The sequence below is a fragment of the Nelumbo lutea genome, chromosome 1 (genome assembly GCF_056320005.1).
Source record: "Nelumbo lutea isolate HS-2025 chromosome 1, American lotus-T2T, whole genome shotgun sequence".
NCBI lineage: Eukaryota > Viridiplantae > Streptophyta > Magnoliopsida > Proteales > Nelumbonaceae > Nelumbo > Nelumbo lutea.
The window spans coordinates 194,471,646-194,490,193 of NC_142684.1; the positions used below are offsets into that span (position 1 = coordinate 194,471,646).

Here is an 18,548-nt window from a genome sequence, read left to right on the forward strand (position 1 = left end):
TCCTTGAAAATATGATTTTCTAAATAGGGAATGCGATTCCCAGTTGAAGAGAGAGAAAAATTTTTGAAATTCGCCCCTTATTCCGAAATCTTTGGGCGTCCATACGATGGATCTCTCATTCCCTTCACTTCCCTCATTCTCCTTTTGCAGATCGGCCACATCAGCTTCCTTGTCGTCTTCTTGGGCTTCGCCAATTGTCTTCCCACTTCTTAAGACTATGGCATTTACCTACTCTCTAGGAATCTTCTCCGTGTTCCTGGGTATCCGTCCCTCTTTTCTTTCCGGCAACAGATTTACAATCTGCCCTATTTGAATTTCTAAGTTTTTAATCGATGCTTCATGGCTTTGGAGTTTTCCTCAACAGTATTAATGAACTTAGAAATCATCTCCTCCAAATTACTCTTTTTTTCTTGTGGGGGCGGTTGTTGTTGGAATCCCATGGGAGCCTTTTGATTGTTGTTCCATGAAAAGTTTGGATGATTCCTCCACCCTGGGTTGTATGTGTTCGAATATGGGTTGAAATTTGACCTGCCAGCATGGGAGATGAAATTAGCATTCTCATGTGAAGTAAAAGGACTACTTAATGGGAAATCAGAATTTGAATGTCCTATTTTACCACAAAAATCACATGGGATGCTAGATGGTGTATTAATTGCTACAATATTAAAAGTATCCAATTTCTTATTCAGATTAGCAAGTTGAGCAGATATGGCTGCAAGGGGATCGATATGGTTTACTCCCCTCTGATTGGTGCAGTCATTGCTCCATTGGTAGCTGTTTGACACCATCTCCTCCACTAGGTCATAGGCTTCCTCTAGTGTTTTTCTCATGATTGTGCCACCTGCTGCTGCATCCATAATGGAGTGATAGGATGGAGTAATACCATTATAAAAAGTTTGAATTTGACGCCAAGTTGGTATCCCATGGTGAGAACACTTCCTAAGAATCTCCTGGAATCATTCCCATGCTTCATACAAAGATTCCCTCTCAAATTGAGCAAACGTAGTAATATCATTTATTAACTTTGTTGTTTTAGAGGGTGGGAAATATTTAGCCAAAATGATACTTCCTGCAGGGAGTGAACAATGTGTGCATTAGGGTTAACAATGTGTACATATTTCTAAGAACTTAACAATGTGTGCATTAGGGTCATCACTTGGTAACCCACTAAACTGTATACTTGTCTGAATCATTTGAATTATTGCAGGCTTGGTTTCAAAATTGTTGGCCTGAATTATGGGCTTGCAAATGCTGGAAGTCGCCCCACCAATGGTTGGACAGGCATTGTCCAAGAGGGTGCGATTTGCTTCTGCCATCTTTTCTTCAATCTCTATTGCTGGTTCGCCAATATCAACCTCCTCTCTTGTTCTACCTCTGTTGGCCCTTTGCAATAAGCGAAGGGTCCTCTCAATTTCAAGATCGAATCCTATTAGTCCTTCCTGTCTAGTGCGTGTCATGCACTAGTAAATTGAATAAAGCAAGAATTCGAGCAAAATAAAAATAAAATAAAATAATTAATCAAAATGAAATAATAAATAAAAGCAGAAATAAAAATCCAAATTAATCATGGTTAACAAGTTCTAATATATTTTAGGATTAAATCCCCGACAATGACGCCAAAAACTTGATAGCTATGAATATAACCCTAGCAAGTGCACTAGTTATCGAGTAGTATAAAAATATCGTTCCCACGAGGATTTAACAAAATAAGTATTAGAACTACAACCTTCCCTAATTGTTTAGATAATCGAAATTCAGATTTAAGAGAGCAAGGACTACTAAAAATAAAAACTAGAAAAAGAAAATAGAAGCAAGGGTTATCACTAACCGAATATGCAATGGATGAAATCACTAGAGCTTTTGGTCCACGTAACCAATGTAATGAATATTAATGGAGTCGATTAACCATGGTTATTTGTCATTTCCATAAGTTGAGGTCTTTCCAATTTTATTTAATATTCTCTCTTGAGATATATTAAAACTACATCCATCAGGTAACCCTTCGATCTCTTGAGTAGAGCTCTCAAAATGGAAATTCATTAAGTCCAAAAAAAAACCATTAAATTCAGATGAATCATGTATATATATCTTTATATACCATTCAATTCACACTATGAATTATTCAGTCGATTATGTGAATTCCTCTCTCGATTCATTCACATAACACAAATCAATTAAGAGGTGGCTAAGCTCTTAATTGCATTAAACACAATAATTCATAGACTATATGGAAATCACAATCTTGGACAAATCATAGAGATAAAAATATATTCATTAACATGGTTACGTGACGGGTTTGTTGAAGCCCGCAAAATTATTACTAGTCCCACAATAAAATATTTGCAGTAAAAGTGGTTCTAGGTCGAATCCCATAGGGAGCAAATCAGTAATCTCTTAGCCGAATGGGTAAAGTAATTGTGTGGGAAAATTAAATAACTAAAATTAAAAATATAACAAACTAAACAAACAAGAGAAAATCAGTCTTACCGAATTCTGGTTCAAGGGTTCGGGTTGAATCGATTGGCCATCGATCCTAGGTACAATTCAGCATTCTTGCAATTCAAGCATTTAACCTTAGATTTATTAGGATAGCCATAATAAACCTTGTGTTTTCCTAATTCAGTTGACCAAACCCAGCATTCGATCAACACTTAACACCACTCAACTGGGTACGATAGCGTTCCATGTTAAACAATGATAGCATTAAAATTTGTGAAAACAGTTAAACCAAAATAACAATAATTGAGATAGCTGCAATTACTGAATTTTGTTCCATCGATTCTTTTAGGTTGAACCATGTTAAAACATTGGTCAAAGGCTGTCACGAACAATTGACCCAAAAAGATATCAACCTAATTGCTACTTGTACCATTATTCGTGACAATTACGGATCACCGAAATCATGGATAGTAGTAGGAAAATCAACATTAATTCAGTTTGTCAGACTAATTAACATTAACATCCAATAAAAATGTGCACAAGAACCAATGAATACTTGAATTAAAAAGAAAGAAAATAAAATAACTACAGAACCTCACAATGGCACAATCGAACCTCCCCCCTTGAACCAGAAAAAGAAGCTTAGCTGCTCATGATCTGCGCAATTTCCATGCTTTGCTTCTCCATGGCCGAACTGATCTTCTTGAGTTGCTTGATGCTTGATTGCTGGATGATCGAGTGATTTCTAGAGCTGGTTCACCCCCCTCTTTATATAGCCAAAGGAGAGGGCTGTTTTCCAACTCCTTCTAAGAGATCATCTTATCCTTAGGGAGTTTTGATCTTATCTTGAACTAATCCTATCCTATCTCTTATCTAATGCTCCAATCTCAATCTTTTTATCTCTCTAGGATTACATTCAAGAATTTAGATCTGATAAAACTCTCTCCTTGGAGATTACATTCGAAATTCGGACTCTTAACTCTTGAATTCGAGTTGGGTTGCTTCAAGGTACTTTTGCGAGTTGGGCTTAAGTTGTGAAATGGGCCTGACTGCGAACTTGCTCCGACTTTGGGCTCGTTTTCGTACTCGATGCGGGCCGAATCTGTCAAAACCAAAAACATAAAAGTTGTGGGCCTTCCTTTCATCTTTCTAATGCTTCTTGAATTGTCCAATTCGGTGTCCGTAATTGAGAGTTAGGCCCAGATTACTGACTATCGCCGAAACTGTGCAAAATCACTCGATTTGTCCTGTTTTCTTCCAATTGCCTTCTTTATTGCCCTAGATCGAAAGACAAGAGTAATGAGTTCATTTAAGTGATAAATAAATATAAAAGAGTGAATATTAGAGGATAAAAATAGGGTTCTGTTGGTCTCATCAAATCCCCCCACACTTAAACTTTGCCCGTCATCGGGCAAGGCAAAAACTCAAGTAACACAAGAGAGACTAACTATTGATTTTCAATCTTTCTTTTTCTCTACATGAGGCCTGGTTCATTTCATGCTTTAGTTCAGACTTGGTAACCTTTCCCTTTTCATCTCTTTCTCCCCTTTTTCTTGTCCAAGAGTGATCGCAAATCACCATTCCTCATGGTCCCAAGTTAAATCGATAGTCATAGAGACAAGCCTTCCAGGGTTGAAACTCCTTGGACTGCACGGGTGCTCATTGCTTTTAACAAACCAATTCAGCCAGATGCAATTACTTTCCTTTGAATCAAAACATGGTGTGCTTATTGCCATAAGCTTGCTATGTATCACATCTTCACCACTTAGTGTGAATTCCTAGGATCTGAAGGTGAGAATGGGGTTGGGGTTCTAGGGTGAGTGCATTTTATACTCCATCTCACCCTTGCCTTCTTTTCAAGATGTGAGTGCATTTTATGCTCCATCTCACACTTGCTTTCATTTCTAAATGTGAGTGCATTTTATGCTCCGTCTCACACTTGTTTTTTGTTTCTAGATGTGAGTGCATTTTATGCTCCATCTCACATTAGTCACGATTTTAGTTTCAAACTCCCTTTCTCTTTTTTTTTTTTTCACAAGAATCACAGGGTTACACCGCCTGATCCATGAATTCATTGATCGTGGTCTCTATATGCCTAACATAGCAAGTTCTAGAATAATCAACCCATGTTTGATAGATAATTATGTGAAAATCAATCAAACCCTTATGCATCTTGCCTATTGATCGATTAAAATCATGAGGTACCATATGCAGCCAAGAAAGATTTAGTTAGTCATGCTTGCATCTTATCTTATCTATTCAGCCTAAGCACATGATTCCTGATAAGTTTAAGTTTCTGGGAGCAGAAATTTGAAAAAGGTAAGGTATCCCAAATTTCCATCAAATTTTCCTAATCCCCCCACACTTAAGTTATACATTGTCCCCAATGTATGTGATTATGCATAAAGTAGAAGGATTTGGGAGTACTTCCCTGTTTTTCTTGTTGGGTTCCTGCTAAACACAAAAAATCAAAACCAAACAAAATAACAAAATTAACTAAACACAATGGGTTGCCTCCCACAAGCACAATTGTTTAACGTCGTTATGCTCGACGTCCTCCTTTGCTACTTTAGCTCTCGTGGTTTCATCTTTCGGTGTGCTCCCCTTCCATCCATCATGAACGGGTTCAAATCTGGAATAGGGCCTTCGTATCCAATTGTGCACTCGATTCTAGCTCCTCATTCATATCTTTTTCAAAAAATTCCTGCACAGTTGGATCAATAGTATCAACCGAATGGTCTTCATTTGGGTACTTCATAGCTTCAAAAATATTAAATTTAATAGTCTCCCCACCGATTTCGACGGAGAGGGTACCCTCATCCACATCTATTTTAGTCTTGGCCGTTTTCATAAATGGCCTGCCTAATAGAAGTGGGGCTGAACTTTCAATCGTGTCTTCCTCCATCTTCAGAATGTAAAAATCAGTTGGAAAAATTAAATCGTTAACCTGCACCATTACATTCTCAACAATCCCTTCTAGGAAGGTGTTAGAACGATCAGATAATTGGATAACAGCTTTAGTTTCCCTTAAAGGACCTAATCTCAAACCATAGTAAATCGAGTATGGCATGACGTTGATAGATGCACCTAAGTCTAGCATGGCATACTCGATTGGCTTATTGCCAATCACACAAGGTAGGGTGAACATACCAGGATCAACATGTTTTTTTGGTAAGGTCCTCTTGATCATGGCTGAAACGTTCTCTCTAACTCTTGAGTCCTGCACCTTGTCTTCTTCCTGCCCTTTATCCACCTTCCTTGGTGATGTAGGTTCTAGCTGTAGTTCCTTCCTGCTTCTTAGCACCACTACACTTACACTCTCCTTGGGGTTGGCTCTACACCTCCACTTTGCTAATGGTAGTGGCAAGTTGGCTGATTTGGTTCCCTAAATTCTGAATGCTGGCTCTTGTTTCCTGTTGAAATTGCTGAGTATTAGTAGCTAGAGCCTTAACTATATCTTCTAATGACGTACCTGAATTCAAGGGTTGGCCTTGCGCTGTGATGGGTGTTGAAAATTGGGGCTGCCGACTAAAAAAATGGGGCTGGTATTGCTGCTGTCCTCCTTGGTTCCCGTAGCTTAGGTTTGGGTGATCTCTCCACCCCAGATTGTAATAATTGGAGTAGGGATCATACTTTCATTGGGGCTGGCCCGGGAATCCTCCTACGGCATTGACTTGTTGCATCAAACCATCTTGCAATGATGGACACATGTTCGTAGGATGGCCAGGAATCAAACAGATACCACACACCCTGGCAGTTTGTACTTGTCCTGCAGTGAGTTGTCTTACCAAAGCAGTTAGGTCAGAAATCTGATTTTCTAAATTTACATGGCTTACCTCATTAACCCGTCTAATGGTACCGTCTGTCCTAGCACCGAACTGTTGTGAATTTTTGGCCATGTTGGAGATTAACTCCCTGGCCGCTTCGGGTGTCTTGTTCACCAAGGCTCCTCCACTGGCTGCATCGACCATACTTCTATCCATGGGCTGAAGCCCTTCATAGAAGTATTGGATTAACAATTGTTCAGGAATTTGGTGGTGGGGACAACTAGCAACAAGTTGCTTAAACCTTTCCCAATATTCATATAATGTCTCACCACCAAACTGCCAAACTCCACATATTTCTTTTCTTATATTCGTAGCCCGGGATGCAGGAAAATATTTATCTAAAAATATCCTATTCATTTCATCCCATGTGCATACAGAACCGGGAGGGAGAATATAAAACCAATCCTTTGCTTTATCTCTTAAAGTAAATGGAAAGGCTATGAGTTTTACCTGGTCCTTGGTCATACCGTGGGGTTTCATGCTTGAATAGACGACATGAAATTCCTTTAGATGTTTGTGACGGTCCTCACCTGGGAAACTATGAAACAGAGGTAATAATTGAATCAAACCAGATTTGAGTTCAAAGGCTACCTCAAGAGTGGGGTACGTGATGCATAAAGGCTGTTGGTTCATAATTGGTGCAGCCAACTCCCTTAATGTTCTCTCTCTGTCAGCCATTCTTTCTACTTCTTCGAAGATGGGAAGATCACAATCTGAATTCACCTTCTTTGGTGAACGATCATTCCTTTGCTTTGCCTCCTTTCTTAAACGACAGGTGGTCCTCTCAATTTCAAGATTGTACACGAGTTCACCTTGTTGAGAAGCACGAGTCATAAAACAAAAGAGGTTAACAATAGGAAGGTAATAGCTAAGAAATTAAAGTTGCTCCCCGGCAATGGCGCCAAAATTTTGACGGGTTTGTTGAAGCCCTCAAAACTATTACTAGTCCCACAATAAAATATTTGCAGTAAAAGTGGTTCTAGGTCGAATTCCACAGGGAGCAAATCAGTAATCTCTTAGCCGAATGGGTAAAGTAATTGTGTGGGAAAATTAAATAACTGAAATTAAAAGAATAACAAACTAAACAAACAAGATAAAATCAGTCTTACCGAATTCTGGTTCAAGGGTTCGGGTTGAATCGATTGGCCATCGATCCTAGGTACAATTCAAGCATTTAACCTTAGATTTATTAGGATAGCCATAATAAACCTTGTGTTTTCCTAATTCAGTTGACCAAACCCAGCATTCGATCAACACTTATCACCACTCAACTGGGTACGATAGCATTCCATGTTAAACAATGATAGCATTAAGATTTGTGAAAACAGTTAAACCAAAATAACAATAATTGAGATAGCTGCAATTACTGAATTTTGTTCCATTGATTCTTTTAGGTTGAACAATGTTAAAACATTAGTCAAAGGCTGTCATGAACAATTGACCCAAAAAGATATCAACCTAATTGCTACTTGTACCATTATTCGTGACAATTACGGATCACCAAAATCATGGATAGTAGTAGGAAAATCAACATTAATTCAGTTTGTCAGACTAATTAACATTAACATCCAATAAAAATGTGCACAAGAACCAATGAATACTTGAATTAAAAAGAAAGAAAATAAAGTAACTACAGAACCTCACAATGGCACAATCGAACCTCCCCCCTTGAACCAGAAAAAGAAGCTTAGCTGCTCATGATCTGCGCAATCTCCATGCTTTGCTTCTCCATGGCCGAACTGATCTTCTTGAGTTGCTTGATGCTTGATGCTTGATTGCTGGATGATTGAGTGATTTCTAGAGCTGGTTCACCCCCCTCTTTATATAGCCAAAGGAGAGGGCTGTTTTCCAACTCCTTCTAGGAGATCATCTTATCCTTAGGGAGTTTTGATCTTATCTTGAACTAATCCTATCTTATCTCATATCTAATGCTCTAATCTCAATCTTTTTATCTCTCTAGGATTACATTCAAGACTTTAGATCTGATAAAACTCTCTCCTTGGAGATTACATTCGAAATTCGGACTCTTAACTCTTGAATTCGAGTTGGGCTGCTTCTAGGTACTTCTGCGAGTTGGGCTTAAGTTGTGAAATGGGCCTGGCTGCGAACTTGCTCCGACTTTGGGCTCGTTTTCGTACTCGATGCGGATCGAATCTGTTAAAACCCAAAACATAAAAGTTGTGGACCTTCCTTTCGTCTTTCTAATGCTTCTTGAATTGTCCAATTTGGTGTCCGGAATTGAGAGTTAGGCCCAGATTACGGACTGTCGCCGAAACTGTGCAAAATCACCCGATTTGTCCTGTTTTCTTCCAATTGCCTTCTTTATTGCCCTAGATCGAAAGACAAGAGTAATGAGTTCATTTAAATGATAAATAAATATAAAAGAGTGAATATTAGAGGATAAAAATAGGGTTCTTTTTGGTCTCATCATTAGGCTTTCCACAGTCCTAGCAAGAAACAAATCAATTCTTGATAAAAGAATTAAAGCAAACAAAGGGAAAGAAAGAACTCATGAATTCCCATAAGCTGAGGTCTTTCCAATTTTATTTAATATTCTCTCTCGAGATATACTAAAACTACGCCCATTAGGTAACCCTTCGATCTCTCGAATAGAGTTCTCAAGATGGAAGTGCATTAAGTGCAAGGAAAACCATTATATTCATATGAATCATGTATATATATCTCTATATACCATTCAATTCACACTATAAACTATTCAGTCAATTATGTGAATTCCTCTCTCGATTCATTCACATAAACCAAATCAATTAAGAGGTGGCCAACCTCTTAATCGCATTAAGCAAAATAATTCATAGAGGTGGCCAATTCATGATCCCCTTGGGTTGGTACGCCCAGCTCTCATATAACTTACAATTACTTGGAGTTATCTCAAGAATGGATATACTAGCCTTGATCCAAACTCCTCCTATCCTATCCTATCTTATCTCCTATCTCATGATCTAAATCTTTCCTAATCTTTTTGGAATTACATTTAAAATTTAAATCTAAGAGGACTCTCAAATTCTTGAATTTGAATGGGCTGCTTTAATAACTTGGACCGCTTCAAGGTTCTTCTGCGAAATGGGCTTCAGTTGTGAATTGGGCCTCATTGCGAAATTAATCCATTTTCAGGCCCAGATTTGACTTTGACGTATGCCGAATCTGTGAAAGCCCAAAACGTGAAAGTTGTAGCTTTCTCTCTTATATTTCCAGTGGATCTTGAATCAACCCAATCGCAGCTTTGATATGAAAGTTAGGCCTAGATTACTGATTGCTACCGAAACTATGAAAACCATTAGATTAGCCTTGTTTTCCTTCTTGTGACTTCTTTCCTTGCCCTGCACCGAAATACAACAAATATGAGTCTCATTAAGTTCTAATTCAGTATAAAAGATGGAATATTAGGGGATAAAAATATGATAAATTTTATTCTCATCAATGCCCTACTGTCGAACATATCCCACAAGCCTTCATCGTTTGCATATTACCTGTTGCCATTTGACAAACAAGAGAGGTCAGACTTGAATTTGTTGTTCTAGGGAAGATATATTTACCTCATTAGCATGCTTTTATGGAGGGTTAAGCCTATAGCCGAACTGCTAAGAATTGGCCGCCAAATTTGCAATTATATTTCTCACAGCCTCGGGAGTTTTATCTACTAAAGCCCCTCCACTAGCAGCATCGATCATGCTCCTATCAGTGTTAGACAGTTTTGTATGCCCTTAGCTTCAATCAAAATTGATGTAATTTATGATTTTATTGTAAATGAATAAAAGTACATATTTGATTCATGCTCCCTTGGTATGTTTCTATGTAATACCCTTAAACTGGACACTTATTGAGACTCGTGTTAGTTTAGAAAGTTCACAGCCAGTGGGTCGGTCTAGGGAGATCTATCCTGACAAGGCTGACACTGTGGTGCCACCAAGTCAGTTGGGGTGGCTTGTCGAAGCTACCGGGGTGAGACCCTAGGCACATACAGTGTGGGATTAATTGAATCTTTGAACTGGACCAGATTTCTAGTATTGCCCTGGACCTTGGAGATTGATGGGCAAAACTTGAAAGTTACACCCGACCCCTAGACTCGATTATGATACTACACTAGGTGTCGGATCGGGGTGTCTTTGATGTACCAATCAGTGAGATCCTTAGCGGGGGTCAAAACCTGGGTATGTTGGGACAATCTGAGAATTCATCTGAGTGGGTGATCATAGTGACAGGATCAGCCCCTTTGTCAGACAAAGGTAATGATCGGGGATGCACTCTCACTGATGGAAACCAAGACTACCAGCAGCCAATTTCTACCATTGAAATTTGTTTTGCAAAATATATTTTATATGAGATATAAAAGTATATATATTATGGTTTCTAAAATGTTTGCAAAAGGGTTTTAATTCCCGGGATCCATATAAGTGGAGAGTGCAACACTGTTCCTTGCAGCCGAGGGAGAGGTCCTCTCTTGTCGGGCAGTGTATGATCATTATGGGCTGAGAGGTTAAGTGTAAGACCATTGAGGATAATACCTGATGGGCTAATCTTGCATCTGCCCACAGTCCCTGGGTGTTACAAGGTGGCTTGGCCTAGGGACCACTTAGGGTAAGTGTTGGGCCCATAGAGCCCTTTTGATGGGTTTCAGGGGGTGCACTATCTTTAATAGTGTATTCGACCAGGCCTTGTAACAAAGGTTGGGTCAAACATATGTGGCTGATGTGTAGATTAATGCTTGGGTCCCATGCCAAACAAGGAAGCCCAACTGGGCAGCAGTTAGGAAGGTAAAGTGAGCACATAAGCTTAATGGGCTTAAAGCCCATTTCGAACTGGGCTATTAATTAAGTTAATTAAAGGGGCAAATTCTGAGATGGATTAGCAGTTAGGATAGGGTCTTGATCCTATCCACTCAGAGAGTCCAGATGTGAATGTGATTCAGATCTAGAAACCTCCTAATAAGATTAGGATAAAGCTAATCTAATCTGCAGATAAGATAAGGGTTTATCCTTATCACTAGAAGAGAAGGCTGATCCAAATATGATTTGGATAAGCACCTCCTAATGGGATTAGGAGCTAATCTTTTCAAATTAACAAAAGGAAGGAGGGGGCGGCAGCCTTGAGAGAGACTAAGAAACACATCAGATCCTCTTTAGTGCTGAAATCAAGAAGAGAGAATTCTGCACCCTGCGAATACTCTCTTGCCGCCTCCCTGCTCTTGCCGCCCTATTTGCCAGTTCGATCTCCAACTGTGGGAGAAATCAAGATTGGATCTTGACATCAATTCTTTGAGAAAGGATTGAAAAGGAAGTTGTGCTCACGTTCCATCCTGCTGTTTCTTGTGAAGGACAGAGTTCTTGGGGAAGAACACTGCTGATTCTGCTCCATACTGCACTGCGCCATCTTCAGTGGGAGCAGTCTTTGGATCCTTCATTGGGCGTGAACACCTTCGTTGGGAGATATTGCTTCTCCGTATTAGGTATCATTCTCTCCCATTCCTTTTGGTTCATATCTGGTTCAGTTTAAGCTTCAAGATTTATCCTTGAAAATGTGATTTTCTAAATAGGGAATGTGATTCCCAATTGAAGGGAGAGAAAAATTTTTGAAATTCGCCCCTTATTCCGCAATCTTTGGGCGTCCATGTGATGGATCTCTCATTCCCTTCAGTGGTATCAGAGCCAGGTTCAAATCTTGAACCATTCTGTTTCAGATCTGAACCTGCGCAATTAAGGAGAAGGAGTTCTACCCAATTTGCGCAGATTTGGTTTTGGGAAATTTGTTCCCAAATCAGATGGGCAAATAATCTGAAATTAATTTTAAATAAATCTGATTTTTATTTAGAATTTTTCTTTATAATTTTCTTGATTTATGGGTTGTTCGTACAAGAGGAGATCGAATTCTTGGTTTGCGCAGGGAATCTGCGATTTTACAGTTCTTGATTTATTTTGGGTCTGTAAATAATTTTTTTTCTAGACTCAATGTATAGGTATTCGATCTGATGTAATTATTAATAGAAATAGGATTTCTATTTATTTTATTTTGGATCAAAGATGGCGGCGCAGAGAAGGAGATTTCACAGATAAGAAAAATGCTATCTGCGATTTGCAGTTTGTGAAACTGCATTTCTGTGATCTAACCTCTATTTTGCAAGAAGGATTGTGCGAACAGCCCTGTTTGACTGATTCTTGTTTTTCCTTTTATCAGTATTTAATTTCAGATTATTTTCTTGAATTAAGGATTTAATTAAAGATCAAACACTAGACCCATTCGAACCAAGATTGGTTCAAAATTGTTTGGACCAATTCTAGGGTTTAATCAAGGCTGAAAGTCAGCCCTAATTTCCCACTAATGGGCCTAAGGATTTATATTTAATTAAATGGTTAATTCGGCCCAGCCTGTAAAGGCCCAGTTTTAAAAAGTTAAAACTGCAACAGCCCATTTTAAAGGATAAAGCTATATGGGCCGAACTGGGTAACCCTAATTCAGCCCATATACCTAGATAATATTAATGGTTAATATTATGGAATTTTAACGGGCTTCCAACGGGCCTTACAGATAATTAATTGAGTGGATCAATTTATCCCTGCATGTGATGTATGGATGTGTGATGTGCTGCGTACATAGGCCATAAGTACTTGGCCCATGCTCATTCGACAGTGGCTCTTGCGCACACCATGGCTGAATGCACATCATTGCCATGGTGTCCCTTTTGGTCATTGGATGACTTCCCTCAGTGGTGGGCCCCACACCTCATCAAGAGGTTGCGTGCGGAACCATAGCCGATTTAAGGCCCACCGAAATCTGGCTTTATGAAAGTCAGTGGGAGCCACTTTGGTTTGACCTAAATCAAACTAGGGCGTAATTTTGTTCCCTCCAGCTAATATGAGTGCGTGTGATAGGGAGATTCATATGATGAACTCTCTAAAGGCCTTCCATCATTAGCATGAGGATGGGTCCTTCAGTAATGAGGAAACGCACCAGAAAATGGGCTATCCATTTGCTGTTGAGCGTGTCTGAGTGTTTCATAAGATGATAGGGGCATCATAGACCGATGTGGGAGGGGCTTCACCAGAAAATGGGAACTCTCTCACGGTACCTTGGCGTTCACGAATATGATGGGTAAGCATTCACTGGACAGAAAGGTTTACCTGAAAACAGCTCCGAACCTTGTCTGATAGAGGCCAAAGGGAAAACTCATATGATGGTGGGGTTATGCAGCTGAAACAGTTGGCTCCATGCACCATATGTGATTTCCCACATTTCCAGAGATAACTTGTAGTCTCCATCACTGAGAGAGGAGGGAAATCTCAGAGATGAATAAATGGAAATGGATCGTAGATTAAAATCCATATCTATGAAATGAAAAGAATCAAACTAGGTTGTGGACTGATGTTTGCTCTTTTATCAGAAAATGGCAAACGGATCTTTTGCAAAACTGCTTGATGACAACAAGTTGAAGGGCCCAAACTATGCTGACTAGTACAGGAACCTTATGCTGGTCCTAGTTCTGAAAAGCTGGAAGAAGTGGCAAAGAATCCTGCCCCGGAGCGTCCGGGTGATAGGGCTTCTGAGGCCCGAAGGAGAGACTATCAAGAATGGGAGGAGAAAAACTCCCTTGCCCGGTGTTACATCATTGCCTCCTTAGACAACCCGATACAGAGGCAGTTCGATTAGATCGAACTTGCCAAAGACATATTGGACAGTCTCAGGACAATGTATGAAGAGCAGAATCATTCTACTCGACAAAAGGTCTTGAAACAGTTCATGACCGCACAAATGTCCAAGGGTCAACAAGTTCACGACCATTGTCTTCGGATGATGGGGTACATCAACGAACTGGAGGCTCTTGGATCCGGGCTGGACCTTGCTATCCAGATAGATGCTATCCTTAACTCTTTGCCTCCTTCCTTTAATCCGTTCATCATGAACTGTAACATGAACAAGCTGAATGTCAGCTTACAAGAGCTCAACAATATGTTGCAAAGAGCTGAGGAACTGATTAGAAAGGATGAGCCTGTAGCCATGCTTGTTGAAGCTGGCAAGACAGGCAAGAGAAAGAGGAAGGCAAAGAAGCCTTAGAAGAAAGCCACTAAGAGCAAGAAGTAGAAGAAAGACAAAGCATCGGATGCCTGTCACTTCTGCAAGAAGACCGGCCACTGGAAAAGGAATTGTCCTGCCTACCTGGAATCCAAGAAAGGTAACTTCGAAACTTGTGTTATAGAAACCAATTTGTTGGTAGCTTCTGCTTCCTGGTGTATTGACTCCGGGGATTCGACTCATGCTTGTAACTCACTGCAGGGGTTCAAGGTAAGCAGAAGGCTGAGTGAAGGAGAAGTCACACTCTTCTTGGGGACTACTACAACTGTTGCAGCCGCGGCCATAGGAACCGTGGAATTAATTTTTAGAGAAGGAATAATTTTACTAAAAGACTATCTTTATGTACAAAATTTAAGGAGAAATTTGATTTCTGTCTCAAAACTGTGTGCAGATGGTTATTCTGTCTTCTTTAGTAATACGATTACTGTTAAAAGAAACAACAGATTCATCGCATACGGGGAACTGGAGAACGGTCTCTATGTTCTACATCCTTCTCTAGAAACTAACATAACCGAAACTACGTTGGCTGAAATCCCTAAGAAGAGAGCTCGTGATACATTTAATCCCATGTGTCTGTGGCATTATCGACTTGGCCACATTGGTGTTGACCGAATCACAAGGTTGGTAAAGGATGGTCCTTTGGATTTTCTAACTGTAGAAGATCTTCCCACCTGTGAGCCTTGCCAACAAGGCAAGATGACGAAACGGCCATTTAACGGTAAGCCTGAAAGATGTACGGGCACACTTGACCTAATACATACTGATGTATGTGGTCCCTTGAGTGTTAGGACACGAAATCAACACGTGTATTTCATCACCTTCACAGATCATTTTTCACCATACGGTTATGTGTACCTAATGAGACACAAGTCTGAATCCTTTGAAAAGTTCAAAGAGTTTAGACAAGAGGTCAAGAAACAGTTAGGGAGAGAAATTAAGGCCCTTTGATCAGATCGAGGTGGCGAGTATCTCTCTGACGAATTCAGGGACTACTTAAAGGACAATGGGATAGTATCACAATTAGCTCCTCCTGCTACACCACAACTTAAAAGTGTTTCGGAGAGGAGGAATAGGACCTTATTGGATATGGTCCGGTCACTTCTCATACACTCGGAGTTACCCACATCCTTTTGGGGTTACGCATTAGAGACTGCGATTTATGTGCTGAATCGGGTTCCAACTAAATCGGTTCCTAATACTCCATATGTACTTTGGACCGGAAAGAAACCAAGTGTCAGACACTTGAAGATTTGGGGTTGTCCAGCACACGTTAAAAGAACGAGTGCAGACAAGTTGGAATCCAAGACCAGCCGTTGCCTATTTATAGGCTACCTAAGATGCTCTGTAGGTTACCTATTCTATGACCCAAGTGAGCAGAAAGTGTTCTGCAGTCGTAACGCGCAATTCATGGAAACTGACTATATCCTGGACACCCATCGTCAGGAAGTTGTTCTTGATGAGGAGAGTTCAGGAGCAGTGGGAGATGTCCCACAACTTCCAGGTAGTGACCAACCTAGAAGATCCACTCGGGTATCCAGGCCACCAGTCCATTATGGTTATGACCAGGATAGTTACTTGGTGGAAACCTTGACTAGTGAGGAGGATCCCGTGACTTACACGGAAGCTATGTTGGACATAGATTCCCAGAAGTGGGTGGAGGCCATGAGAGCAGAGATGGACTCAATGGAGACCAATGGAGTCTGAACTCTAGTAGATCCGCCCTCCGGGGTAAAAGCAATCAGTTGCAAATGGATTTACAAGAGGAAAAAGGGCCCCGATGGTAAGGTTGAGACCTTCAAGGCTCGTCTGGTGGCGAAAGGGTACAATCAGAAAGAGGGCATCGATTATGAGGAAACCTTTTCGCCTGTGGCCATGCTTAAATCCATTAGGATCCTGCTAGCTGTAGCAGCATACCATGATTATGAGATTTGGCAAATGGATGTCAAAACTGCATTCCTGAATGGAGATCTTACTGAAGATATCTATATGCAGCAGCCGCAAGGCTTCATTGCTGCAGGTCAGGAAAACATGGTATGTAAACTTAATAGATCAATTTATGGACTTAAGCAAGCTTCTAGAGGTTGGAACATCCGTTTTGACTCTGCTATCAAATCGTTTGACTTCGAGCAGAATCCGGATGAACCCTGTGTCTATAGGAAGTACAGTGGAGATAAGGTTACCTTCTTTGTTCTGTATGTAGATGACATTCTACTCATTGGGAATGATGTAGGTTTGTTAACTACGTTGAAAGTATGGTTATCACAGCAATTCTCCATGAAAGATCTTGGAGAAGCCTCCTATATGTTGGGTCTTCAACTCTATAGAGATAGATCGAAGCGGATAATAGGATTATCCCAATCTGCCTACATTGACAAAATAGTCAAAAGATACAGCATGGAAAACTCCAAGAAAGGAAATGTTCCTTTCAGGCACGGAGTCACTCTCTCCAAGAAGATGTCTCCCAAGACTTCTGAGGAGATTGATGGCATGAAAGACGTTCCCTATGCCTCTGCCGTAGGGAGCATCATGTATGCCATGCTGTGCACTCGTCCTGACATAGCTCAGGCAGTGAGTGTAGTAAGCAGATTTCAGGCCAACCCAGGGCAGGAGCATTGGACTGCTGTGAAAAACATACTTAAGTACCTTCGAAGGACAAAAGAGTTTTGTCTAGTATTCGACGGTAGCTCACTACAGATCCAAGGGTATACAGATGCCGATTTCCATTCAGACCCAGATGATAAAAAGTCTACATCTGGATATATTTTCACGATAGGATCGTGTGTTGTTTCCTGAGTGTCAGCAAACAGGGGTCCTAAGTTGCAAATTAATAGTCCACAACCCAAGCCGAGCGCATTTCCATAAGTGATGCTGCCTTATGAATGAAGTTGTTCATTCATGAATTTGAAATTCAGCACATCACCCATTCCATTGTTGTATGACAACACTGGACCTACGGGAGGATGATAGCAAAGAGGTAGCATCAGCGGAGAATGTGGTAGACCCATTGACTAAGCCACTGACACAGAAAGTGTTTGAGAAACACGTGGAAAGCATGGGACTCCGGCTAGAACCTGATTGGACCTAAGTGCAAATGGGAGCTGTTAGACAGTTTTGTATGCCCTTAGCTTCAATCAAAATTGATGTACTTTATGAGTTTATTGTAAATGAATAAAAGTACATATTTGATTCATGTTCCCTTGGTATGTTTCTGTGTAATACCCTTAAACTAGACACTTATTGAGACTCGTGTTAGTTTAGAATGTTCACAGCCAGTGGGTCGGTCTGGGGAGACCTATCCTGACAAGGCTGACACTGTGGTGCCACCAAGTCGGTTGGGGTGGCTTATCTCAGCTACCGGGGTGAGACCCTAGGCACATACACTGTGGGATTAATTGAATCTTTGAACTGGACCAGATTTCCAGTATTGCCCTGGACCTTGGAGATTGATGGGCAAAACAGGAAAGTTACACCCGACCCCTAGACTCGATTATGATACTGCACTAGATGTCGGATCGGGCTGTCTTTGATGTACCAATCAGTGAGATCCTTAGCGGTGGTCAAAACCTGGGTATCTTGGGACAATCCGAGAATTCATCTGAGTGGGTGATCATAGTGACAGGATCAGCCCCTTTGTCGGACAAAGGTAATGATCAGGGATGCACTCTCACTGTTGGAAACCAAGACTGCCGGCAACCGATTTCAACCGTTGAAATTTGTTTTGCAAAATAAATATTTTTTTTATATGAGATATAAAAGTATATATATTATGGTTTCTAAAATGTTTGCAAAAGCGTTTTAATTCCTGGGATCCATATAAGTGGAGAGTGCAACACTGTTTCTTGTAGCCGAGGGAGAGGTCCTCTCTTGTCGGGCAGTGTATGATCATTATGAGCTGAGAGGTTAAGTGTAAGACCATTGAGGATAATACCTGATGGGCTAATCTTGCATCTGCCCACAGTCCCTGGGTGTTACAAGGTGGCTTGACCCAGGGACCACTTAGGGTAAGTGTTGGGCCCATAGAGCCCATTTGATGGGTTTCAGGGGGTGCACTGTCTTTAACAGTGTATTCGACCAGGCCTTGTATCAAAGGCTGGGCCGAACCCATGTGGCTGATGTGTAGATCAATGTTTGGGTCCCACGCCATACAAGAAAGCCCAACTGGGCAGTAGTTAGGAAGGTTAAGTGAGCACATAAGCTTAA

At 40.6% G+C, this 18,548-nt stretch overlaps 2 non-coding genes across 2 annotated transcripts; both read left to right on the top strand.

Annotated features, from left to right (window-relative positions):
• The first annotated feature begins 918 nt into the window (after positions 1–918).
• LOC148880143 (small nucleolar RNA R71) lies at positions 919–1,025 on the top strand. Its single transcript, XR_016106292.1, has one exon. It is a non-coding gene; the product is annotated as a small nucleolar RNA R71 (small nucleolar RNA).
• Positions 1,026–6,468: 5,443 nt separating this feature from the next.
• On the top strand, positions 6,469–6,575 carry LOC148880144 (small nucleolar RNA R71). The gene has a single exon (XR_016106411.1). It is a non-coding gene; the product is annotated as a small nucleolar RNA R71 (small nucleolar RNA).
• Positions 6,576–18,548: the final 11,973 nt, after the last annotated feature.